Here is a 27,689-nt window from a genome sequence, read left to right on the forward strand (position 1 = left end):
CTCCTCCCCAATGATCACCTCTGTTGGTGGCCACGTGGGGACCCAGACGGCCACCAACTCCCTCCTTTCCTCACCCCCTGTGCCCCATTAACAATGAAGACTCGCAAAACACTTTAAAAATGTATTTTTGTACCAAGTACTTGAAACTCCCTATAATTCCAAAATCTGAAAAACTCCATTTAAAAGTGTTGTATTATACGGTATCTTCCAATGCATGTAATATTTTAGGCCCTCTAGCTTGACCCCAAACTGTTTAATCTTTTTTTGTATTTTAATTGTTCTGAGAATGACATTACTTTTGGACGGATTTTGGACAGTAGAAAAGACGTCTTTCTGGTGAACAATATACTTGTACTTGTCTTACAAAACGGTATGTACATAAACCTAGATTTATGTAGTGAAACCGCTTCAGTGTCTTTCACAAAGAATTTATTTTGCATATGAAAGCCCTTATATTCCGGAAAACTAAATTAGCATCACAATTTGTAATAATAATCAATGATTATGATTTGTACAGTAAGCCCTATCCCCTTTTTTTGTGGGGGGGCGTTGCATCTGTTCCTGTTTGTTATGGCGTTGTGTAACTTTGAAACCTATTGTTTGTATATTTTCATTTTGCCTAATTATTTGTTTTTTTTAAGTGAGTGCTGTAGCATACTGTACTGCATACTGTATCACTGCACTGAGTTGCTGTTGTACTGTTGTATACTGTATATCTCCATACTCTATTCACATGCACTTTACTGCACATACAAATAGCCTATCCCATATATGTGACTCTATTCCCTTCTGTTTTGTACCCCCACTTTGTATTTTTTCAAGTCTTATTTTATTTATATTGTTCTATTCACTTACTGCATGACGTTTTAGGATTCAGTTTCAGTTAGGTAGAAATGAGGTTTTCTCTTCAGTTTAGTCACTATTGTGCATAATCTCTGGGTACATTGTAAAGACATTTCACTGCATATATGTATAAAAGTATGTATATGTATGTGACAAATCAAGCTCTTGAATCTTGATGTTTATTTAACCTCATTTCGGGTGATGAACGCCTCCGGAAGGAGCAGTCGTAGCGTGCGTTACAAAGGCAGAGGTGGCCTCATCTTGTGGACGCTCAACAAAAGTGCACATATTTCAAAGTTCATTGTCAGTACCAGCCTCCCTCAACACTCATCTGCCTTTTGGCCACGACGGGGTTAAGTATCTGTTCTTATCAGTTTAATGTGTGAAAAATAATTCAATGACTGTACAATAATGTTGACATATATGCTCACATGTGTAAGGTGGGTTTGTTTGACTTTTGTCACACTCCACTGACTTTTAGTTTTGGTTGAAATGTTTTCATTCCAATAAAGCATCAGCGTCGTCATAACGCTCCAGACTGTACCCAGCTGATCACTAATGTACACGATTATGAGCAGAATGAATATGAAGAAAATATGGTTTCAAACGTCACAGCAATATATATACATATCATCCGGGTAATGTTGAAGAAATGAGTCTTACAACTCAGTTGCTGTACTTGTGTTTGTTTATTTGACAAGTTGAGGGGTGCACCGGTCCTGGAGGTACTGCAATACCAGGTCGATGCGTGGAGTGGACGGAGCAAGCCCCTGTTCCATCTCCCTGCTCCAAAAATCAATTTAATATATGGTCCCCGGGTAGGGGACGTATCAGATATTAAACTTATAAGAACAGATTATTTTTTTTTTTTGATTTTAAATGTTTTTATTCGACAACCATTAACAGCACATTTGCAACACACCTCACATCCCTTCACCGTGGCCCCCTATGTACATACTTCACCACATAAGCGTCCCTACACCCCTTGTGTGCCCCTATATCACCCCCAAACCTCCCTTCCACCTCTCCAGGGCGGCATGTTGCCCCCACCTCGCTACGTCCCTCCTGATCCTTCCCCTCAGGTCCTCCTCCACTCTCCCCACAACCCCCCTCACTCCCCAGTCCCTTCCACGGTCTATCAGGTCCAGCCTGGCTGCCCACAGGTTCTTCTTCAGGAGGCTTATGAGGAGCCAGAGCAGGAAACGCTCGCTCCTGGTGCCCGCCCCGCCTATCCCCCTCTCCACCTTCTCCCAGGTCAGGACGAACTGCTCCTTCGCCCTCACGAGCAGGCCTCCCGCCCTCGCCCACACCACCCCGGCGAAAGGACACTCCCACATGACGTGACGGATGGTCTCCTCCAGAGCACGTGGCTCGGGGGCACCCAGGGGATCTCGCCAAGCCGTGCCGGTGCATGGTGGCACGCACCGGCAGAGCCTTGTGGAGGCAGGACCAATTAAGGTCCTTGAGCCCGTTGTCCAGGCCAGGGGGCTGTACCGCCAACCACACCGACGTGGGGATCCCCACCACAGCCGGCGCTGCCACCCCCCGCCTTGTCTCGGCATAGAGCCTCCTCTGGTCCAGCCCCAGGTCCCCGTCCAGTGCCTCGGGGTGGGCCCGGACCCACTTTGCCGCGTGGCCAAAGTGCCATGGTAACTGCTCCGCCCGGGGACCCAAGTTGCTCAAGGCCCCCATGACCCTCCTTGCTTGATATGAGAAGAAGAGCCGGAGAAAGTGTCCTGATGGGTGAACCACCGGTGAGGACAGCTCCCTCAACAGAAAGGAAACAAAAAAACAATCCAGTTTTAGTGGGAGGTGGGGCACGTCCCTTCCCCCCTCCCCGATCGGAGCCACCATGCGGGCCCTCGCCACGTACTCATATCGGTCCCCCCACATGAAACCAAAGATCAGTAGCGTGAGGGGCCTCCGCATGCTTGCCGGCATCGGGAAGATGTACGACAAGTACAGGAGGGGCGGCAACACGTCGGCCTTCAAGACCAGGACCTTCCCAGTGAGGGTCAGTCTCCTGGCTTTCCAGAGGGCGACTTTTTTCTGGACTGTTGTAATACGCCTGGTCCAATTGGCCGCGGCGCTGTGGGCTGCCTCAAAGTCTACCCCGAGTATCCTCAGGGGTCCTTCGCAGAGCGACAGCCCCCCTGGTACGTCCGTCCTATCTTTCCACCGCCCAAAGAACTTGACCGAGGACTTTGCGGGATTTAACTCCGCGCCCGACACTCTGCCAAACTCCTGGAAGATCTCCAGGGAACGGAGCAGGCAAGCATCACTGTCCAGCAGCAGGGTGGTATCATCTGCGTACTGCGACAGCTTGACCCTAAGGCCCCCGCTGCCTGGTACCAGCAACCCTTTCACACCCGGGTCAGCCCGAATGGCTGCCGCCAGGGGCTCCATATAAAGGATGTAGAGCAAGGGTGAGAGCGGACACCCCTGTCTTACCCCTGAGTGCAACCCAAAAGGCTCCCCTAGGTGACCATTAACACACACCGTGCTCCCCACCGCCGCATACAGAGTGCGCAGCCACCCGACAAACCCCTTCCCTAACCCTACCTTCTCCAAAACCTTGAACATAAAGCCCCAGTGAACCCTATCAAAAGCTTTGGCCTGATCGAGGCCGACCACCATAAGGGGTTGACCTCTATCCTCTACCCAAGCAATAGCGTCTCTGATGAGCTGGAGATTCCACCTCCCAGAGCGCCCAGCCACCCCGCACATTTGGTCCACGTGGACCGCGTCCGGGAGGACTGCACGCAGACGGTCAGCGAGGACCTTAGCTAAAAGCTTATAGTGCACGGACAGCATGGTCAATGGCCGCCAGTTGTTAAGGTCGGTGGCGTCGCCCCTCTTAAAAAGTAGGGAGATCACCCCCTTAGCCATCGACCCTCCCAGCGCCCCAGTGCGGAGGACCTCGGTCAGCACCTCCAGCACCACCGGCCCCAGTGTCCCCCAGTACTTGAGGTAGAACTCGGCCGGCAAGCCGTCGACGCCCGGGACCTTTCGCTTTCCCATCCTTCGAAGGGCCCCCTCAAGTTCCTCCAGTGTGAGGGGGGTCACCAAAGCCTCCGCCAGGTCAGGCGGCACGCGCCGGGCGACACGCTCTAAGAAAACCTCCGCCCGGGCCTCATCCACCGTTCTTTCACAGAAGAGGGAGCGATAATGGTCTGTGGCGACCCGCACCATCGACTCCGCCTCTGTCGCCACCTGCCCCTGGCTATCCCTAATCCCCGCGAACACCTGCCTTGCCTTGTCAGCCCGCACAGAGCTGAAGAAGGCCGCCGAACACGTCTCGTTCCTCTCCAGGAACTCCCGACGCGACCGCAACAGGTAAGCCCGGGCCCTACGCTCGTAGACCTCCCTAAGCTGCGCTTTAAGGAGGTCGCAAGCCCGCTGGTCTACAGTGCCGCCGAGGTTCCCCACAGCGTACTCGAGCTCGAGCAGGCGTTGCAGGCGGCGCACCTCCCTCTCCGCCTGCTTCGCCCTTGCCTTACAGTATCTAATGGCGTGGGACTTGATCCTCTCCTTGGCCACCCCCCACCATTCCACCACTCCATCACACAGGGGCCTAAGCCCCTCGAGCCCCCGGAAGAAAGCGGCAAAGCTGGCATTAAACCCCTCCTCCTCAAGGATACTGGAGTTTAGCCTCCAGTACCCTCTGCCGAAGACAGGGGCACCGGACCGAACCCGGAAGAGGACCCCGTCATGGTCCGAGAAAAAGACGGGGAGCACCCGCCCGGACAACACGCCCAAGGACCTTGAAAAAAACACATAGTCCAGCCTCCTCGTGACCCCCCCGGGAGTTGCGCCATGTGGGACCATCCATCCGCGGGCTGAGCGCCCTTCCCCCGTCCACCAGCCCATGCCCCCTGAAGAAGCCCTTGATGTGATCCCCGCTGCTATCTGTCCCCCTCCCCTGGTCGACATTGAAATCCCCCCCGACAATCACCGGCCTGTTGGTGGCCAGGTGGGGACCCAGGCTGGCCACCTGCTGCACCTTCCTCTCTCTCACCCCCTGCGCCCCATACAACACAAAAACCCGCAGCTTGAACCCTCCGCAACAAATGTCTGCCCCCAACACCCTCCCTTGCCCCACCACGAAAACCCCCTCCACCCTTACCCCCTTGTTCCCAAAAATAATACCTACCCCTGAGCTGTGCACCCCCCCAACACTCCACACCGATCCCCCTTTGGTCCACTCCCTAGAAAAAAGTCCAACGTCCCTCCCATCCCTCAAGTGCACCTCCTGCAAAAAACAGATGGTGCAGCCCAACCCCTCAACGAAATCAAAAACCGCCCTCCTTTTAACTGAATCCCTCATTCCCCGTGCGTTAATTGTGACTATCCCCAACCCATTCATTGTGCGTGTAGTTTGAACCAGCCAAATGGGACGATACAACCTGACGAACAAGAAAGAAAAAGACACACAAAAAACGAGACCAAAAACCCCATGCACCCACTAGAACCCAATACATGCAACCCCATCCCCATCTACAAAAACCCTTCTTGGTTGTCGCTGTCCAGGTCTGCCCACGAGTAGGGCATGGCGTTTGGGGATGCAGAGGGCCACATCGGCCCTTCATACCCGTCCAAAGACACGGGGGAAAAACTAAACCCCGGGGAATAGACTGCCCCCCCTCCTCCCACCTTTACCCCCTCCATGTGGAACAGCCTCCCCCCGTCCCCTTGCCCGCCCTCCGTTGGAGAGGCCCCCCCTCTCACCTCCCTCTGCCTCTTGGAGACCTCCGCGCCCACCTGGTTCTCGTCCCTCCTCTTCCTCTGCCCCGCCCCTGTGGGGGTTGGTCAGGAGAGGTCTGCTGGCAGTGCTGCCGTCGCCACGGGAGTTACCGCCGCCGGCGCAGGAGCTGCCTTAGCCGACGCCAAAGGAGTCGTCGCCGGAGGAGCCGTCGCCGCCGCAGGAGAAGCCGCCGTCGTCGCCGCCGGAGCCGCCGCCGCCGCCACCGCCGCTGGAGGAACCGATGCCACCGGAGGAGCCGATGCTGCCGGAGGAGCCGCCGCCGGAGGAGCCGCCACCCCCGGAGGAGCCGCCGTCGCCGCCGCCGGAGGAGCTGCCGCCGCCGCCGCAGGGGGAGCCCCCGCCGCCGCCCGCGTGGTCTCCCCGGCACGACCCGCAGGAGGCGCGGGCGCCGGTCCCGGCACCCCGGCCCGGCCCGCTGCAGCGGCCGCGGCTGCCGCTACATGAATCCCGTGGTGCTGGGGCCCATCCCCCGCCGTGGCCTGGGGCTTTCTGCCCACCCACCCCCCCTTGCCTCGTGTGGTGGCCCAGCGATCCGCAGATGTGGCAGGCCCGGGGCTCAGGGCAGTCCTTCGCCTCGTGCCCGGCGACCTGGCAGTGCCTGCACCTCCCGGGACCGCACGCTCCCTCCACGTGGCCGTGGGTCCTGCACCTTCGGCAGAACGCCGGCTGCCTGGCGTAGTTAAGGTACCCCCTGTCCGCCCCGATGTTAAAAAAGGCTGGGGGGTGCGCCCACCCCTCGACGCCTGCGGGGTCCTCCCGCAGCAGCACCTGGTACTGTCGCTTGCCGGTCCAGAACCCGTTCTCGTCGTGCAGGCGCCGAGGGGCCGTGAGCAGCTCGGCGTACCCCCCCAGGAAGCCCGCCACTGCCTGGTCGGTCACATATGGGTTGTACATGTGTACACTCACCATGCGGAAGTTCGGCCTGTCGAGGCTCACGGTCTCGAAGGCCGAGAGGGGCCTCTCCCCCGCCAGGCGCCGGCTCTCCTCCAGCGCCTTCGCGCACACCTCCTCCTTAAAGAAGGTAACGTCGAAGCTTCTCTCCGGGCTGTGCCACTGCAGGCACAGCACTTCGCCTATTTTTATTTTTAGTGCGCCCAGCAACACCACCCTCCCAAACAACTACCTTGTCATAGCGACCTCCTGCTCTTCTTTGCACCTGAAGCGCAACGTCGCTCTCAGTCCGGCCCTTGGGACCGACTTTGTGTTGTAATATAACAGTGAGGCCTCACAGGAGCAGGCCTCACTCGCCCCAAACCCGAATATCAAGCAGAAATGTGCTTACAAATGTATATTTGAGTCTCTTTGCAGAACCGGAAGTCGTCATACCGCTCCTGGGACATTTGACACTAAATGCCGTAAAACACGCAATTCCGGTGCTAAATCAACTCTTACTCGTTAAAGTGGCGTAACGTATAAACAATCTTCCTGTTGGAGCTGAACGTTTCTATTATATTCTTGTTTGCAGGATTAAATACTTTATTACTTTATATTGTCCGCACTTCCGGGTGACGTAGCTCTCAGTATGCAAATGAGAAGAGAGAACGTGTGTGTACGCGCATGCGCGCGTGTGTGTGTGTGTTTTAAAACTGGACGACATGCTGGATGAAGATGAAAGATTTGTACCCCCACTTTGTATTACCTTTTCAGTCTTTTTTAGATTTTATTTAATTTTATTTATATTATTCTATTCACCAACTGCATTACGTTTAAGGAATCAGTTAGTTTCAGTTAGTTAGGTAGAAATTAGGTGAGCTGTTATGTTGTAGTAACTATTGTGAATTATCTCCGGGTGCGTTGCAAAGACATTTCACTGCATATATGTATGAACATATGTATATGTATGTGACAAATCAACCTCTTGAATCTTGAATAAAGATAAAGCTACTTTATTAATCCCCAAAGGGAAATTCCACTGTTGCAGCAGCAATGACATCCATTGACAAAACACACATAATGTGAGAGGTTGTTTATGAATGAATTACTATGTATATATACAAACACGTACATACACACACATATACACATATGTGTATAAACATTTATATATAAAAGAACAACTGTCCTATATGATCTAAATAGAATAAAATACAATCTAACTTAGTGCAAGGTAAAGCTTAAAAGTGGAAGTTAAATATGAAGTAAAAATGTGCCTTGTGCATTGCCGTTCAGAGGAGGAGTTTCCTCTCCTGGCACAGAGGGGAGTCCTTGTCGGTGGCTATTGAGGTGGACAGGGATGACCTCCTGTCACGGTCCTTATTGCAGCGGAGCTGAAGGAGCCTCTGGCTGAAGACTCTGTTGTCTGACCAGTAGGTTGTGTAGGGAGGTGCAGCGTTGTCCATTATGCTGAGAATATGTATGTATATGTATATGTATATGCACAAGTGCATGTACATATACATGTATATGTCCATGTATATGACAGAGGACAACAGATATGTATTATACTTCATGCCTATATGTCAGAACAGTAAATACACACAAAGGAACACTGCATTTTTCATTGATTAAAAAAAAAAATATATATAATTATTTTACTTTTTAGCTGCATGTCTGAATAACAGGGGGAAAACATACTTAGGTAGCGTATCATATATGCAATATGCAGATGTTGCAGCAATAATTCACGATTCAAGATTCAAGAGGTTTATTCGTCACATACATATACATACTTTCAGAGAACAGAACAGAACAATCTTTAATCGTCACACAGCACATACATATATGCAGTGAAATGTAATGCAACGCACCCGGTGATCACACACAATATGTCCTAGGAAAAATTTATTTCTAATAGACCAACTAACTGACTCCTAAAACGTAATTCAGTAAGTCGAATACTTATAGAATAAAAATAAAAATATATAGAATAAAATAAAATACAATAAAATAAAATGAGATAAAATGGAATAGATAGAAGGGATAGGCTTATGTATATGGAATAGGCAATTATGTATATACAGATATGTCCATTAAAGTGGCATGTGGATAAAGTGAGGTAGTGTTTGGGCTAATACAGCGCAGTATACAACAGTACGGCGCAGCAATACGGCATCACAAACAACCCTGAACAGTGACACAGTATGTGGTACAGCATGCTACATATAGTACAGTAAGGTAGTGGAGCCTGTGTGTGGCTCAGTGAGGACCCCTGGTGAGGTCAGCATTGACAGTTCTTATGGCTTGCGGTAAGAAACTCCATCTCATTCTCTTTGTTCTCGCTGTGTGACTGCGGAGGCGTTTGCCTGACCGCAGCAGCTGGAGCAGTCCATTGTTGGGGTGATGAGGATCCTTCATGATCCTGCGGGCTCTGCTACTTCACCTCCTGGTGTATAAGTCCTGCAGGGGGGGGAGGGTAGTTCCAGTGGTAGGTTCAGCTGAACGCACCACCCTCTGCAGGGCCCACCTGTCCTGAGCAGTACAGCTCCCAAACCAGGCAGTAATGTTGCCTGTCAGGATGCTCTCCACTGCTCCAAAGTAGAAGGACTTGAGGATCCTCACCGAGACCCGGAATTTCCTCAGCTGCCTGAGGTGGTAAAGACGCTGCCTCGCCTTTCTCACCAGAGTGTCTGTATGTACAGACCATGTTAAGTCCTCTGTGATGTGGACCTCCAGGTATTTGAAGCTGCTCATCCTGTCAACAGAAGTCGCATTAATCACCAAGGGCGCATGCGTCCTCGATTGTGATCCTCGCCAAAAGTCCACAATCAGCTCCTTAGTTTTGCTGACGTTCAGGTGGAGGCTGTTGTCCTGGCACCAGAGTGACAGGTCAGTCACCTCCTCGCGGTAGGCCTTCTCGTCGCAGTCAGTGATCAGGCCCACGACGACGGTGTCGTCAGCAAACTTTATGATGGTGTTGGAGCTGGACCTGGCCACACAGTCATGTGTGTACAGGGAGTACAGTAGGGGGCTGAGGACGCAACCCTGTGGGGATCCTGTATTCAGGGTGAGGGAGCTTGACATGTGCTTCCCCACCCTGACCACCTGGGGGCGGGCTGTGAGGAAGTCCAGGATCCAGGCACACAGCGGAGCATTCAGTCCGAGCTCCTTCAGCTTGACAGCCAGTCTGGTGGGGACTATGGTATTGAAAGCTGAACTGTAATCAATGAACAACAATCTCACATAGGCCCCCTTCTGGCCATCCAGATGCGTGAGCGTGGTGTGCAGTACCTGGGAGACCGTGTCATCCGTGGATCTGTTCTGCCGGTCATGACTGAATGCTACATGATATGTTACAGAGTTGACCAATTTCTGTTGTGAGAAAAGCACAAAGGTTGTATTTTATTTTATTTTTTTACTTCCTGGGACTCACGGTTGAACACCCTGAAATCCCACGGGACACAATGCATCCCTTAATTCAGGATTGTGCAAAGTGCTTAGCTTACTGCATCACCCAGCATTTTAGGCAAGTGAATTGTGTGTGTTATTATTTGATTTTTTTCGCACTTTGCAAACACTATACGAAGGACATTATAAACTCTCATTCGGGACATGGTAACTGTCCAGCTGGGCAAACTACTCACAGATGAACTGGAAAACACCAGCTCTCCCATTTTCTCTGACATGTTTTGTGAAGAGAAACGCAGACGCAGTTCATCCAACATTTACATTTACATTTAGCCATTTAGCAGACGCTTTTATCCAAAGCGACTTACAAGGGAGAGTAACATTCAAGCTACATTGCGACAGAGACATTAGTGGAACAATAAATACTGCTAAGTAGTGCTAAGTAATTGTCGGTTAGGAGAGGAGGTACTCACTGAAGAGCTGGGTCTTCAAATGCTTCTTAAAGACAGAGAGGGAGGTCCCTGCTCTGGTCATTTTTGGCAGCTCGCTCCACCAACGTGGAACTACAAATGAGAATAGCCTGGATTGCCGTGGCTGTATGGCCGGCAGAGCCAGGCGACGCTCATTTGACGTTTTGGATTTGTGCCATTTCCTCTCGGCGGCTCTGAGGTCAGTGCCCGTTGTCCGGAGGGTGTCAGTCAGCCAAGGGTGCGACTGGGTTGATCGAGTAGGTCTGGTGGATAGTGAACACAGGCTATCCAGACATGAGCTCAAGGTGGAGCAGAGAGAGTCAGTGGCATCATTAACCTGTACAGAGGAGAAAGTGCCGTGGGGCGGAAGAGAAGAGGAGAGCACAGAGGAGAAGTGGGTGGGAGACAGTTTGCGGAGATTGCGACGGATAGTAACCATGGGTGGGGAGGTGGGGGGTTGTTTTGGGTAGCTGGACATTGAAGTGGATGAAGAAGTGGTCAGAGAGATGAAGAGGAGTGACCCTTAGGTGGTCCATGGTGCAGCTCCGAGCAAGAATGAGATCAAGCTCTTTGCCAGCCTCGTGAGTCGGTGGAGTCGGGACCTGTCTTAGGTCGAATGAGCGAACCAAAGACAGGAAGTCAGCCGAGCTCGCACTGCCCAAGTGGATGTTCATGTCTCCGAGGACGAGCATGGGACACTCATGCTCAGGAATTGATGACAGCAGAGTGTCAAACTCATGTAGGAAGTCACCTAGTTGTCCTGGTGGACGGTAGATGACGACCACATAGGCTTTCACCAAGATGGCGTGATATTCAAAGGAGACAACGTTGTTTAAAGGCAGCAGTGGATTCAATTTCCATGTGTTGGAAATTAGCAGGCCAGTCCCACCAACACGGCCAGATGGTCTGGATGTGTGGGTTTAGTTTGTGGAGAGTGGAGCCGGGGTTGCGCTATCTTCCGGTTTTATCCATGTCTCAGTGAGAGCAAGGAGCTCCAAGGAGAGGTAGTAGACCAGAAATGAAGTCTGCCTTGTTAACTGCAGATCGACAATTCCACAAGCCAACAGAGGAGCAGATCTTTGCAGAAGATGTTTGCTGCAGAGACCTGAGGATACCCGGATTGCATCGGCGTATGGTATAACGAGGCTTTCTGGGTGACCTTGAAGTTGTAGGGATGCGGTAGTAGCACATTTTGTATGGAGTGAGAAAAAGAAGGCCGGTTTGCTTTGTTTGGTGGACTTGCAGAGGTAGACGTGCGTCTTTACACAGAGCGACTACAAAAGGGCCAACGCTTGAAGCCAACGCTTCAAGGGCAGGACCATAAATAGGTGATAGAATACAGCTGCTCATGTGATTAGGGTTGCACCTGGCTAAGAGCACGCCCACATAAGAGAGGACTTACCTGAAGTAGGGGACATTTGTCCTGTACTGCCCTCTGGTGGAGCATGGTGGGTATTACCGCCACATGGACACATGTACAGACCATTATGATTCAAGGTTGGAGAGGTTTATTTGTCACATACATATACAGTTACATACTCTCATAAATATATGCATGAAGTTAATATGCGTGTATGGCCCCAATTGTGTCAGTGTGGTGATTGTTTGAGAGATTGTTTGTGATGAGACAAATTCCTTGTTCGTGTAAACTTACTTGGCAATAGAGACTATTCTGATTCTGATTCTGATTCTTATTCTGATTCTGATTCTGATTCTGATTAGTTAAGGAGAATCATCCATATCTTCTGTATTTCTGGCTTGATTGTGAAGGCCAATCGCTCATTTTATATCTTAACTTCTTTTTCACTCATTTCACCAACCCTGGATCCCATGGTGAATTTGAGTATTTTGGAGTTGAATTTCCCATTGAGATTGAAATTTAAAGTTATTATTTATCATTATTATTTTTTTTATTGTCTTGGAAGAGAAGATGAGGTAAGACACTGAAGGTCTGATGGGTAAGACTTCAAAAAGTCACTTCATACAAAATGAATCGAACCAAATTATAAATTTCGACCTAATTAGAACATAGTATCGACCTGTATAATTCGATTAATTGGGGGTAGTGTCTATGTATGAAGAGTTATATTAAAGTTATGAAAATATTCATGTAAACACTGTCAATCTGTACTTTAAAGCCCAAAACATGAGCTAAACGCTTATTTTTGGTCAAAACTGTCTATATGTATTTTACAGGGGCCTATTATGGACACACACACACACACACACACACACACACACACAGTATACAGTATGTGGTAAATAATCTCTTGAGCTTGAACTAAAATGTGCATCAGGGGTTTAAGTTTTCCGAGTTCCACTTTTGACGAAACGCACCTGCTTCGTCAGGGCGCCACAGAAACGTAACGAGGCGGGTCCTCAGGTGTTGAGCAACCAATCAAAATGGAGTATTCGGCCCCTAACTCGCGCACGTGCAGACATTCCAGCCAATGGGAGAGCAGACACTGGACAGCAGCAGCAGCACGCGCTCTGCAGGAACGCCGTAAGTAGACTTGAGCTCTGACCGAACAGACACGTTTATCCTCTTATTTGGTCTCGGAGGAAATGAAAGAGTTTAAAAGTGCGTGGAACGATTTGTTTGCTTTCAGCGTCAACGCTGCTGGCTTACCGCTAAACAAGGTAATATTGAAAGACACTTCCAGAACATACACACTGCGTTTGTTGAAAAGTATCCGGCTGGGGATGATTGAAAGAGCGATTTCGGAACTGCTGCGGAAAGCAGAGCAACTGTTATTTTCAGAATTTTAAGAACGTAAATAAAGAGCAACATAATTTGAAATAAAAATAATTTCAAACATAAATTGATGGGGTAAAGGCACATTTTAATTTCAACAGAATGCAGGAAATGAAGAGTTCTAAATGTTATGAGTGAGGACGCCCAGACCACCCGCTAAATGTGCCCCCCCCTCCCCCCAGTTTAAATAAAACCTAAGCCAATTTGGACTTGACTGCATTCTAAAAAACAACCATATTAATGTCTGTTTTCTATTTGTTGTTCTCTGTTTGTTCTCCAGTCCTCCTGACAGGTGGACTTGCATGTAGGTGAGGCGTCCAGGTGAGCGACACGAAACAGTGCATCGGAGCGTGTGTTTTTAATCGCTCGTTCAACAGGATGAGTTCAACTTCCTCCATTTGTTGGGTATGATGATCATATCCATGTGTCTTGTTCATGAGATCAATTGAGGTTTTTTTTTTTTATCGTTTTTATGCTGATCCTTTTATTGCAGTAGTGCTTGTAAAACGCTTGCCCTGCTTCCTGGGATTTATTTAATTGTATTTATTTATTTTTTTAAATTTATAATAACAAATTGTATTCAATTGTTAATTGGTTCTCAGGTCTTGAACCTCTGGTCAAATTGAATTAAAGTCAACCTCATGGCTATAAAGTTTAGATCTCTGAGCAGCACTTAACCTTGGCCCAAGTATCAGGGCTTATGGCATTTGGAGCGAAAGGTTCAAGATGGGATGCGATAAAAATGATATACCTTTGTGACCCAAGCTCGCCACAATATGATTACAAAAATTCCCAATCGAAAAGTCACAGATTTGTGCAGTGGTTTCTCATTTAAAACTCCAGTAGGACTCCCTCAGAGATAACAGCCTGCACATATTGGAGGGCATTTCAGTCTATGAAAGCACCTTCTGATGCACTCACTTGGACACATCAGTGTTATTTCCTGGAGTCATTGGGTGTTTCGGGTCCCACAACAGACACCCTCGTCCAGGCAACCCGACCAAGGCTGATCAGACCTCGGCCTGTGTCCAAGTGGCAACTACCAACCCCACTGCTCACCCTTTTCAGCCAGAGCCATCTAGAAGCTTTCTCTGCTGCCTCCATGTTGTTGTTGATGGCTCTTCTTCTGCTGAGGCCAGTTATGCCTAGGGTTCCATAGGCCTTGTTCAGGGAATGGCCAGCAAATCCCCGACAGTCCAACTCCACCGGCATACACAGTCTTCCATCCATTCCTCTGACAACCCTCCACCAGCTGTTGGTATTTCTCCCTCTTCCTTTCGTGAGCCTCCTCCATTCTCTCACCCAGGGCACCGTTAGCTCCAGCGGGATCAACTGCCTCGTAGCCTCTGAGACTAGGATGATGTCAGGTCTCAATGTGGTCTGGATGATGTGTGGTGGTATCTTTAACTGTTTCTCTAAGTCAACAGTCATCACCCAGTCTTGGGCGGTGGAGAGCAAACCAGCAGTGCAGTCCTTTGATGCTTTAGCTGGCTTCTGCCCCTCCTTGACAAAGCAGATGGTGTGGGCTGTAGCATGGAGGTGTCAGCTATCCTTAATCCCCTTACTGATTGCCTCAGCAATGGACTTGCGGACCTGGTTGTGCCTCCAGCTATAACGGCCATCAGCCAGTGCCTGAGAGCAGCTGCTTCGGATGTGTTCCAGTGTCCCTGCCTTGGAACACAGGGGGCATGCTGGTGTTTCCACCTTTCCCCAAGTGAACAGGTTAGATGGGATGGGGAGAACATCGTAGACCCCCTGTATCAAAAACTTGATCCTCTGGGAGTCCCAGTTCCAGATGTCTTTCCAGGTGACGCTACGCTCCGCTGCTTGTTCCCATTTAATCCAGGTACCCGCTCCCCCTCCACTGAAGCTCATTCCTCATCCTGCACCCTCTTCCAACTGTCCTTCCCTTGAGCAGAGTCATATCGGGTTTCTCTCATGCTCCCGAGGCCAGCTCTGCCTTGTTCCATGCTCCCAAGGATGGTCTTGTGTTTCAGACTGGTCTCTGCCTGCTGGACTGCATCGACTGCCCTCCACTGCCTCCGTGTCCTCACAGCGATCCTTGCCCCGGACACTTTAGCATCTCTGGACTCTGAGTACCGCAGATGCTGCCGTGCCCGTTCGAAAATGAATTCCGCACTGACCAAGCTGAAAGGCAGCTTGAGCTTGTTGTTGTTTCCATACAGCGTGATGCTACTCAGGCTGCGTGGCAGGCCCAGCCACCTGCGCAGGTAGCTGTTCACCTTGCGTTCAAGGCCTTCCACAATGGTCATGGGAACCTCATATCAACAAAAGCCAGAGGATTCTTGGGAGAATTCCATGCTGGTAGACCCAGGCCTTGAGTCTTCCAGGGAGCCCAGACTTATCCACTGCCCTTAACCAGCCCTCCAGTTCAGTGCTGGTAGCCTTCAGGTCCTTCAGGCTACTGTTGAAGACCTTCCCAAGGGTCTTCACCGGTTGCTCTGTGATTGTGGGGATCTGGTCTACTCCCACCCTGAAGCATACCTTGTCTGTGATCTTCCCTTTCGTTAGAACCAAGGACCTGGACTTTGAGGGTTTTGAAATACATGTGTGCCCATGACATGATGTTCTCCAAACCCCTAAGAATCCACCTGGCTCCTGGGACAGTTGTAGTTGTCACTGTGAGGTCGTCTATGAGGGCACTTATGGGAGGTTGCCTTACTCCAGACTTGGTGAGGGGGCCGCAGCCTTCTGGTTCAGCTGCCTTAACCAGCATGTTCATTGCCAGTGCGATCAGCGTCACTGAGATGGTGCACCCAGTGATTATTTCCACTTGCAGCTGGTGCCAGTCCGATGTCACCTGGCCAGAAGAGACCCTCAGGCCGAAGTTGTTATAGTCCAAGATGAGTTCTTTCACCTTCTGGGGTATGTGATGTTTCTCCAGAGCCACTTCGATCAGTCTGTGGGGTATTGAACCGTAGGCGCTAGTAAGGTCCAGCCTCAGCACAGCCAGGTCTCCTCTGCCCTCTCTTTCCTCCCTGATGAGCTGGGTCACCACACCTGTGTGTTCAAGGCAGCCTGGGACTCCCGGTATGCCTCCCTTATGTACCCAAGTGTCAATGTAGTTGTTGCACAACAAGATGGTGGAGAGTATCTTGGCCACAACACCGAAGAAGATTTCTGTCCTCGCTGAGCGAGGAGATGATCCGAAATTGGTTGATGTTCTGGGAGTCCTCTTCTTTCAGGATATACACCCCCTCCACATATCTCCATTGCTGGGCAATGAATTTCTGCCTCTCTTCCAGATCACTTTCAGGGCCCTCCAAAGCCGATGGAGTAGCTTTGGCCAATTCTTATACACCCTGTAGGGCACTCCGCTGGGCCGGCTCTTGCCCTCTTCACAACTTCCTCCACTTCCTTCAGGCTAGGCTCCTTCAGGTTGAAATCCGCTGTTGGCTCTAAGGGTGGTGTTCCCAGTAGTTGTTCTATGTTGGGGTCACTGTGGGTGCCTTTGAGGTGGTCGTCGATGGCCTCTCTGGTACATGTAAGGCGACCAGTCTTCTTTTGACCAAGGAGTCGCTTTGTCAGCTTGAAGGGATTGGCCAGGAATGCTGCCCTCTCTCTTCGCCTCCTTCTTTGGCATTCTGCTCTCCTCAGGCTTAGGAGCTGTTTCCTGAGTGTTGCTCGTAGATCTGCTAGGCCAGCTCTCTCGACTTCTCCTGCTGTCTTATATTGTCTTTTCAGCAATTTAAGCTCTTCCCTAAGGCATTGGATTTTCCTTGCTTGGTGGTTTGAAACGTAGCTCGGTGTAGCGGGCTGGGGGTCTCTGGTCCAAACCGCTTGGTTGCAATGTTGATTAAGAGGGTGGTCATAGTTCTTAGCCGATGGTCAAAGTCACCCTTGGCTGTCCCTTCTAGGATCAGGTCAACATCCTCGTCAAACTGCTGCCACTCCGCTCTCTTAGCAGCTACTCTGCTACCTTTGAGAACTTTGGCCACTGAATCCTCGGTCTGGCCAAGGGAGCCCAGCCTGGTGTTCTGGCTTCAGCTTGCTGCTGTTGGGGGTTTTATACATTGCTGAACATTGGCGCCGCAGGTGCGTTGCTGGCAGCAGGTGTTGGCGACACTGGGAGGCTCTTGGCACTGTGGGTTGCCTCCTGGCCTTGCTCCTCCTGCATCTCCCCAGAAATTACTTCTCTGCACTGTGTCGTCAGTTCCACAGTCAAGCATCTCATCCTGCCCTGATGGATCATTAGGCCCCTCTCGTTCTTGCAGGTCTTGCCGCATATACATTGCCTCGATGTCGTTTGTCCATTGTCCTGAGTCACTATTCTTTGATCCGTCCGGTTGTGGTGTTCACACACACAAAATCAATTTTACCTCTATTTTAAAAGTCACCTTTTTAAAAATAAATATTTGTAGAACAGCCAGAAGTTTGATCAAGTTAATACAGGGGTGTCTGTTTACTGCTAATTTTAGTGTATTTTATGTTTGTCTCTGACTCATGAGCCGTTACTTTTTTTTCATGGCAAGTTTTGCACACAGATGTCAAACTGTTAGTTTAAGTTGCCGTCTCCTGCCGCCGGCAAATGTTTTCCCCTCACTTATACTGTAGCCAATGGTTCTCCCTCACATAGAGGTGCCCTGGATGTCAAGTCAGGTTCACAAAGGAAAGGAACACATGCACTGATCTGACTGTGGTTATATTTCAATAAGTTGTTTTACTATTACCATTTGTGGAGGGGGAAAATACTGTTCATACCTGGAAAAATAACTATAGTACTTGATTGATTTTTTATATTTTTTTATTATACGTTTAAATAATATTTTTTTGTCAAATGAAATATTAAATCAATATTCATGAAAAATAAAAAAACAGACTTAGGGAGAGTATTATATATTTTCACATTTTAATTATTGCCATTTGCCAATAGGCATGTTAGTCCTCTCTCCCCCCAACACACATAAGGAACACGTAAGATCTGGTTCCCCTCAAAGAGCCCTTATTCCCAACACTAATGTACATGGGGTTATAAGCAGAATGGATATGATATAATATATGGTGTAAAATAGGGCCAAACGATTTTGGAATTCAAATGGCTATTTTTATTTTTTTACAAATATTGCGATTTAGTATGCATTTTTTTTAAGTTCTTATCTTCTGTATTTTTGAACACAAGCAATAAATCATTCTATAGTATGACAAACACGAAATGGATACAGTCAACATACTGCACGGAGAAAGTGTCCCCATTACGCACAGTTTCATTCCGTTAGGAGACTTAAAATGAAATAAAGACACTGTTCTGGCGCGCCGATCGTGGGCACCGCATCGCTGGCACGCGCATCATCTGTACCATCGGAGAGTGAAACAGATGCACAAAATGCGCCTCGGTTGCTCCCACTCCGCGCTTCGTTGGGATGGCATGCTTGGCGGCCGCCTGTCTTACCTTTAGGAAGAGCCGGCCCTGCGCAGCTCTGAGATTGTGTAACAACATTTATTTATTATCGCAGGCTTTGCGATTTGAAAATTGCCTTCATTTAAATTTTTATTGTCTGTTTGAATTTGATTTATGGTTAAGCCCTAGTGTTAAAGGATGCAGCAGTGGTGTACAACATAAAGTAAGTTTGGAAAAAACGTCAATTTCGTAAAATGCAAGGGTGCAAGGCCAAGCGAGTCGCATGCCCTGTAGCCTGGCAGAAGCTGCACCTCCCAAGGCCACAGGCTCCCTCTGGGTGGCCATGGACCCTGCACCTGTGGCAGACAGCGGGCTGCCTGGCATAGCATATGCACCCTCTTTGTCTGCCCTGATGTTGAAAAAGGCCCTGGTCCAAGGCCCACCCCTCAACACCTGTAGGGTCCTCCCTCAACAGCACCTGGTACTGGCGCTTTCCAGACCTGAAACCGTTGGCATCATTCACATGTCGAGGGGCCATGAGCGGTTTGGTGTACCCCCCATCCCCCAAGGAAGCCTGCCGCTACCTGGTCTGCCACATGGAGGCTATACACATGCACCGTGACCGTCTTTAAATTCAGCCTGTCCAGGCTAACCACCTAAAAAGACGTGAATGGCTTTACCCCTGCCGGGCACTGACTCTCCTCCAAAATCATCATGCACATCTCATCCTTGTTAAAGTCACATAAAAACTCCTCTCCATACCGTTCCACTTGAGGCAAAGAACGTCGCTGACTCAACTTGAGAGCCCCCAGCAGAATAGCCTTCCCGAACCTTTCCCTTGTCATGCAAGGCTCCTGCTCACTCCTCCACCTGTAGCGTAGCATCGACCTCAGTCTTGCCCTACGGACTGACTAAGTTTACGGCCTGCTCCATCCTGGAAAAAAAGGAGCAGGCCTCAGCACTTCCATCTAGAGCATCCTGGTGATCTTGCCAGGCTGTGCTGGTACATTGTGACATGCACTGACAGGGCCTGGAAGAAGGGGGACCAGCTCAGGTCCTTGAGCCGCTGTCCAGGTCAGGCGGCTGGACTGCCAGCCAGACTGCCACGGGAATGCCCATGACAGCTGGTAGGGTCACTCCCCGCCGCACCTCTGCATAGAGCACCCTTTGATCCAGCCCCAAGCCCCTGTCCAAAGCCGCAGGGTTAGCCCGGAGCCACTTGGCCGCGTGGCTGTAATGCTATGGCAACTGCTCTGACCGGGGCCCCAAGTGGCCCAGTGCCCCATCACCATCCTAGGAAAAGAGCCGGAGAAAATGTTGTGTTGGGTGGACTACTGGAGAGAACAGCTCCCTCAACAAAAAGGAAACAAATTAGCAGTCCAGCTTGAGTGGAAGCTGAGGCACGTCCCTTCCCCCTTCCCCTCGCCACATACTCATATCTGCCACCCCCACATGAAACCGAACCAGAGGGTGACTTTCTTCTGTACTGCTGTAATTCGGCTGTGGCAGTGTGGGTTGGCTCAAAGTCCACACCTGAGTATTATCAGGGGTCCGTCCTATATTTCCAAGAATTTGACCGAGGACTTGGCGAGATAGAGCTCAGCACCAGACACTCAGCCAGAGTCCTTGAAAATCTCCATCGAACAGATCAGGCATGTGTCACTGTCTGGCAGCAAAGTATTATCATCCGTATACTGGAATAGCTTGACCCTCAGGCCTCACAAAAACCTTCCCTAGCCCTATTCTCTCTAAAACCTTGAACAAAAAGCCCTGGCAGCTGAGTTGCTTCAGGAGACTCGAATACCTGGCCACCAGCCCCCCTCTTCCAGTACTGGGGCATCTGTAGCCAAAATATGTGGCACTTCCAGCAAAAACTGGGCTTTCCTGAGTAAAAAAAATACGCGGGTGGGTGCTGCAACCCATCCACCTCTCTCGTCCTTTGCCAGGTGGCCTCTACACTGCCTTCTCCCCGACCAGATGCCATGGCTGTCCATTAGGGGCCTTACACTAGGCTCCACCTGCTCGATCCGCCAAAGGAACATGGCCACGGTCATTCCTGACGTAGGGTTGTACATGTGTGTCGTGATGATCTTGTATTCCACCTTGGAACGGACCTGGACGAGAATGGCACAGAGCCCGCCTTTACCTTGCTGGTCTCCAGGCACCTGTTGAAGTCAATCTGCTGGTTTAGGAACAGGTCGAAAGTGTTTTTGACCTGTTTCCCTGAAGGTGGAAAACAACGCCCTGGATCCATTCTCAGGCCCTCCATCACAACCTTCCGAAAGAAAAAGTCACGGCTGCAGACCTTTGTCCTTCTCCTTCCATATAAAATGCACTGCACTTCTCAGTCCAGCCCCTGTGGCTGACTGTTGGCTGCCGAATCCACCAGCCTTCCTCCCTCCGCCACAAAAGCATAGTCTAACAGATTTTTTTATTTTTATTTATTTATCTAAATAAATTTTATTTGACAAGTGATAAACAAAGTACAGTACAAGGATCCAATTCATGTCACAAAGACATCACAATGTACAATGTGAACAATACAGCCGTCAAATAAAAGTACATCAATAAAGGTAGTCCATCCGAGTTGGTATGAGAACAGATTATTCGGACATAACTTGATTTAACTAAAATACAGTACAAGGATGCAATTCCTGTTACAAGGGCATGGCACGATGTAAAATGTGGGGAAAAATACAGCAGTCAAACAAGAATGCATCAAAGGTTCTCCTGCCAAGTTTGCGGTATGTTTGTGTATGTAGTGTTTGTGGGGGTGTGGACATATCTGTACAGAGATTCAAACAGTCCATCCTGTTTAATGTCAACTTTGTGATAGCAGAGATTCTGTCAGATACAATATCTTTCATCTGTTTTTAATGGAGTCCCAGTCCCACTTCTGTATGTCAAACTTGCATATTTTTTCAATTTCCATTTCAATACATTTAGTCACCCCACAGTCTGTTCATTGGAGTGAACTGGTGATTGCTAATGACTGTCTGGCAATCAACAGTTTGGCTTTGGTCAGAGAGGTTAATGTCACCACGGGCAGAAGGTGGTTCTTGTTGTCACATGTTTTATATTGAACTGTATCGCTGATTCATAATCAAGTGAACGAAGACAGATAAAACAGTGTTTCAACATTTTCCACACAGAAACAGCAAAATGACATTCCCATAGAACAGGACTATTATTATTATTTTTTTTTTTCCAGCAATGCATGTAATTCTCAGACAGTATTTATTCCATGTCAGCTTGTGATTATATAAGATGGACTGCACTGGGAGTTTCTTGTGTAAGACAAGCCAATTAAATCTTAGCTGTAGGCTGAGCGCTTGTCGAAGTCCACACAACATGAGGACTATCTGTTTCACATAACTTCTCTATTAGCTTCTAATACAAATTCTGTGTTTATTTTTTAATTTTTTCTAGTCTTTCTGGCAGTGGGGCGCTGGCATGGCCTGGGTGTTTGTCACAATAAACAAAAAGGCTCGCTGGCCAAGAAGCACAGGAGGAATGTTTCATCAGCTCCTGGTAGGCTGACGAGCCCTGTGCACCGAATCCCCTCTGTAAGCCAGACAAGCATCAAGAAATATTCCTGTCCGGAATCTGACCTATCAGCAGCGCCCGGTCTCTGATTCAGCCGATTCGGGACAGCAGTGCAGTTGCAGGAAGCAAGCCGCACTGCCATCTGCTGCCGTGGCTTAACCACGCCCTTGGTCCACAACACAACCCACCGCCCGACTGCTGCAAGGCCGACAGCCCACGGTGCACTTCTTTGGCTTGGTAGTGAGCATGCTGAATATGCCCCTCCTAAGTGTCTGTATGAATGATGATGTTGTCTAGGTAGGCCGTGGCGTATGCTACATGCGGAAACAGGACCTAAGCCATAAGTCTTTGGAAAGGTGGCTGGGGAACTGAATAACGCGGACAGAAGTGTGCGAAAGTGGAACAACCGAAACGGAGTGGAGTATGCCGATTTTTTCTTGGACTCGGAAGACAAGGGAATCTGCCAGTAGTCTTTGGTTAAAATCCAATGGCGTGGGAAAAAAAACAAGCTGCACCTTATTGTTCAAGAAGTTCGTCGACCAGGTGCATCGGGTAGCCCTCGAAATTCGACACCACATTCTTCTTTCGGTCGTCTGTGCCGAACTGAACAGACCCATCAGGCTTCCCCAACAGCACAATGGGCATAGACCAGTCCAGTCACTTGTGGACTCCTGTACCATCCCATGGCATGACTTCTCATTCCGCCTGCAAGATCTTGTGTTTATGTTCCGGCAGGCGATACGGCCAAGAGCACGCCTTCATCCCCGTGGTCATCTCCACATCATAGTGTATGAGGGTCGTGCATCCTGGCAGGGAGAAGAACACATCAGAAGTGATGCTGAAGTGTGGCCACATCCCTGCTCTGGCCTGGAGAGAGATGGTCGGTAAATGGGGCCGCAGTAAGATCGACAGCCTTGGGAGCCTCTGGCCCCAACTCATCCTGCTTCATGACTGCTGTGGGCAGAGCAACTGACGCCCCCTCCCTCCATTCTTTTAAGAGGTTCTAATGATAAACCTGCGTTGCTCCCTGCCTGTCAGACCGCTCAACCTCAATCAACCTCTCCAACCTGCTGTGTGACCACAAAAGGCCCTTGCCACTTTGCAAGCACTTTAGAGTTGGACGTAGGAAACAACACTAACACCTTGTCTCCCGGTGCGATTGTCTGAGCCGAGCCCCAGACGTGAGTGGCGCTGACATGACGGCTGCCCCAACACGTGTAACTTTGCTCTCAGGTCCATCACATACTGTACCTCATTCTTACTGCTGCTAGGCCCTTCCTCCCAGCTTTCTTTAATTAGGTCTAGCATCCCTGGGGTCTCCTGCTGAACAGGAGTTCAAAGGGAGCAAATCCCATGGAGGCCTGAGGAACCACCCGCACTGCAAACAGGTGGTCCATCCACTTACGGCTATCGTCGTGAATAAACTTCCAAATCCTTATTGGTTTTTTTTTTTATTGATCAATTGTTAGGTGTCGTCTTGGTCTCATGATGTAAAAATGTGAACAGCATGATGAAGGGACTGTTAAAATACCAATTCTAATTGAACCAGGAAATGTATTGGTCGATTCATGGATCAAACACCTGTTGTGATTTTTCGCATTCAGCTCCTTGTTAGAGAACAGCAAGTTGTGCAAAAAGTACTGAAACATTGAACAGTTGGACATGTGCATTCAAAAGTTTAGAGAAGGTCAAATTAAGTTCACCTGTAAAGGTTATAGTGCATTTTAGGTTCATCCTGAAATTTCACCCAAAAGCCGAATATCCCTCACTTTTTGTGAGTAGTGTATTTCTGTACTGTTCCACAGTTTTACATTGCTTCCATTAAAGATACCAAAAGTGTTCTCCTGACTCTGGGTACTTATCAAGAGAGTGTTTAGCTCGCTGAATAGCCATTTATCTCTTCTGTCTTTAAGTCTTTGTCCAATTCCTGTCTTATTTCCAGCGCTATTTGATGTGAAAATATATAATATATCAAGATTCAAGATTTTTATTTGTCACATACATATACATACTTTCATACATATATGCAGTGAAATGTAATGTATATGTTATGTATTATATATTCTATCTGACTCCAAACACCTCTGCTGTAACTGTCTACAATGCTAAATGTTCCTAACAAGGATTTGAATCTAAGCACATTACTTCCTTTATCTAGTGAGGTATTGAAGTCACCCAGAGGCTGTCCTTAATCCCATGAACCCCTGCCTTTCCTTATTGTCCCTCGCCGAGCTGAAAAAGGGAGCAGAACACATTCTGTTCTTCTCTAAGAACTCCCGACTGAACCTCCAGTATCCCAGGTCGAAGGGCGGCGCATCGGACCAGACCCGAAAGAGGACCCCCCCCCCCCCCCCCCCCCCCATTGTGGTCTGAGAAAAAGACTGGGAGTACCTGCCCAGACAACACCCCCAAAGACCTCGAAAGGAAAACATCGTCCAGTCTCCTCGCGACCCACAGGGAGTAATGCCACGTGGGACCACCCAGCTGTGGGGTGACAGCCCTCCCACTGTCCATCAACCTGTACCCACCCATGAACCCCTTAAACTCCCCGCTACTGTCAGTCCCCCTCCCCAGATCGGCAAAGAAGTCCTCCCCAATGATCACCTCGGTTGGTGGCCACGTGGGGACCCAGACGGCCACCAACTCCCTCCTTTCCTCACCCCCTGTGCCCCATTAACAATGAAGACTCGCAAAACACTTTAAAAATATATTTTTGTACCAAGTACTTGAAACTCCCTATAATTCCAAAATCAGAAAAACTCAATTTAAAAGTGTTGTATTATACGGTGTCTTCCAATGCATGTAATATTTTAGGCCCTCTAGCTTGACCCCAAACTGTTTAATCTTTTTTTTGTATTTTAATTGTTCTGAGAATGACATTACTTTTGGACGGATTTTGGACAGTAGAAAAGACGTCTTTCTGGTGAACAATATACTTATTCTTACAAAACTGTATGTACATCAACCTAGAATTATGTAGTGAAACTTCTTCAGTGTCTTTCACAAATAATTTATTTTGCATATGAAAGCCCTTATATTCCGGAAAACTAAATTAGCATCACAATTTTTTAGAATAATCAATGATTATGATTTGTACTGTAAGCCCTATCCCCTTTTTTGTGGGGGGGCGTTGCATCTGTTCCTGTTTGTTATGGCGTTGTGTAACTTTGAAACCTATTGTTTGTATATTTTCAATTTGCCTAATTATTTTTTTTAAGTGAGTGCTGTAGCATACTGTACTGCATACTGTATCACTGCACTGAGTTGCTGTTCTACTGTTGTATACTGTATATCTCCATACTCTATTCACATGCACTTTGCTGCACATACAAATAGCCTATCCCATATATGTGACTCTATTCCCTTCTATTTTGTACCCCCACTTTGTATTTTTTCAAGTCTTATTTTATTTATATGCGATTAGTTCTATTCACTTAGTTCTATTCACTTACTGCATTACGTTTTAGGATTCAGTTTCAGTTAGGTAGAAATGAGGTTTTCTCTTCAGTTTAGTCACTATTGTGCATAATCTCTGGGTACATTGTAAAGACATTTCACTGCATATATGTATAAAAGTATGTATATGTATGTGACAAATCAAGCTCTTGAATCTTGATGTTTATTTAACCTCATTTCGGGTGATGAACGCCTCCGGAAGGAGCAGTCGTAGCGTGCGTTACAAAGGCAGAGGTGGCCTCATCTTGTGGACGCTCAACAAAAGTGCACATATTTCAAAGTTCATTGTCAGTACCAGCCTCCCTCAACACTCATCTGCCTTTTGGCCACGACTGGGTTAAGTATCTGTTCTTATCAGTTTAATGTGTGAAAAATAATTCAATGACTGTACAATAATGTTGACATATATGCTCACATGTGTGAGGTGGGTTTGTTTGACTTTTGTCACACTCCACTGACTTTTAGTTTTGGTTGAAATGTTTTCATTGCAATAAAGCATCAGCGTCGTCATAACGCTCCAGACTGTACCCAGCTGATCACTAATGTACACGATGATGAGCAGAATGAATGTGCAGGAAAGATGGTTTCAAACGACACAGCAACAGTGTGTTACTTCACATACCATCTGGGCAAAGTTTAGAAACGAGACTTGCAAGTAAGTTGCTGTAGATGTGTTTATTCATTTGACAAGTAGAGGGGGTGCACCGGTCCTGGAGGTACTGCAATACCAGGTCGATGCGTGGAGTGGACGGAGCAAGCCCCTGTTCCATCTCCCTGCTCCAAAAATCAATTTAATATATGGTCCCCGGGTAGGGGACGTATCAGATATTAAACTGATAAGAACAGATACTACACTTGATCTTAGCCAAAAGGCCGAGAAGCGATAACGTCAACCTTCTCGGGGGGAGGACGGCATTCCCCGCCATGTCACTCAGGGTGGCGGTTTAACACTGAACATTTCGAAAATGTCGAGCCACACCGAGTAAGCACAGGACAAACTAAGCCCTCTAACGTGGCGACGAGGAGCGTGTCACAAAACCCGAATATCAAGCAGAAATGTGCTTACAAATGTATATTTGAGTCTCTTTGCAGAACCGGAAGTCGTCATACCGCTCCTGGGACATTTGACAATAATTGCGTAAAAACACGCAATTCCGGTGCTAAAACAACTCTTACTCGTTAAAGTGGCGTAACGTAAAAACAATCTTCCTGTTGGAGCTGAACGTTTCTATTATATTCTTCTTTGCAGGATTAAATACTTTATTACTTTATATTGTCCGCACTTCCGGGTGACGTAGCTCTCCGTATGCAAATGAGAAGAGAGAACGTGTGTGTACGCGCATGCGCGCGCCTGTGTGTTTTAAAACTGGACGACATGCTGGATGAAGATGAAAGATTTGTACCCCCACTTTGTATTACCTTTTCAGTCTTTTTTAGATTTTATTTAATTTTATTTATATTATTCTATTCACCAACTGCATTACGTTTAAAGAATCAGTTAGTTTCAGTTAGTTAGGTAGAAATTAGGTGAGCTGTTATGTTGTAGTAACTATTGTGAATTATCTCCGGGGGCGTTGCAAAGACATTTCACTGCATATATGTATGAACATATGTATATGTATGTGACAAATAAACCTCTTGAATCTTGAATAAAGATAAAGCTACTTTATTAATCCCCAAATGGAAATTCCACTGTTGCAGCAGCAATGACATCCATTGACAAAACACACATAATGTGAGAGGTTGTTTATGAATGAATTACTATGTATATATACAAACACGTACATACACACACATATACACATATGTGTATAAACATTTATATATAAAAGAACAACTGTCCTATATGATCTAAATAGAATAAAATACAATCTAACTTAGTGCAAGGTAAAGCTTAAAAGTGGAAGTTAAATATGAAGTAAAAATGTGCCTTGTGCATTGCCGTTCAGAGGAGGAGTTTCCTCTCCTGGCACACAGGGGAGTCCTTGTCGGTGGCTATTGAGGTGGACAGGGATGACCTCCTGTCACGGTCCTTATTGCAGCGGAGCTGAAGGAGCCTCTGGCTGAAGACTCTGTTGTCTGACCAGTAGGTTGTGTAGGGAGGTGCAGCGTTGTCCATTATGCTGAGAATATGTATGTATATGTATATGTATATGTATATGCACAAGTGCATGTACATATACATTTACATTTACATTTAGTCATCTGGCA

The sequence above is a fragment of the Zeus faber genome (genome assembly GCF_960531495.2).
Source record: "Zeus faber genome assembly, chromosome: 10".
Lineage (NCBI taxonomy): Eukaryota > Metazoa > Chordata > Actinopteri > Zeiformes > Zeidae > Zeus > Zeus faber.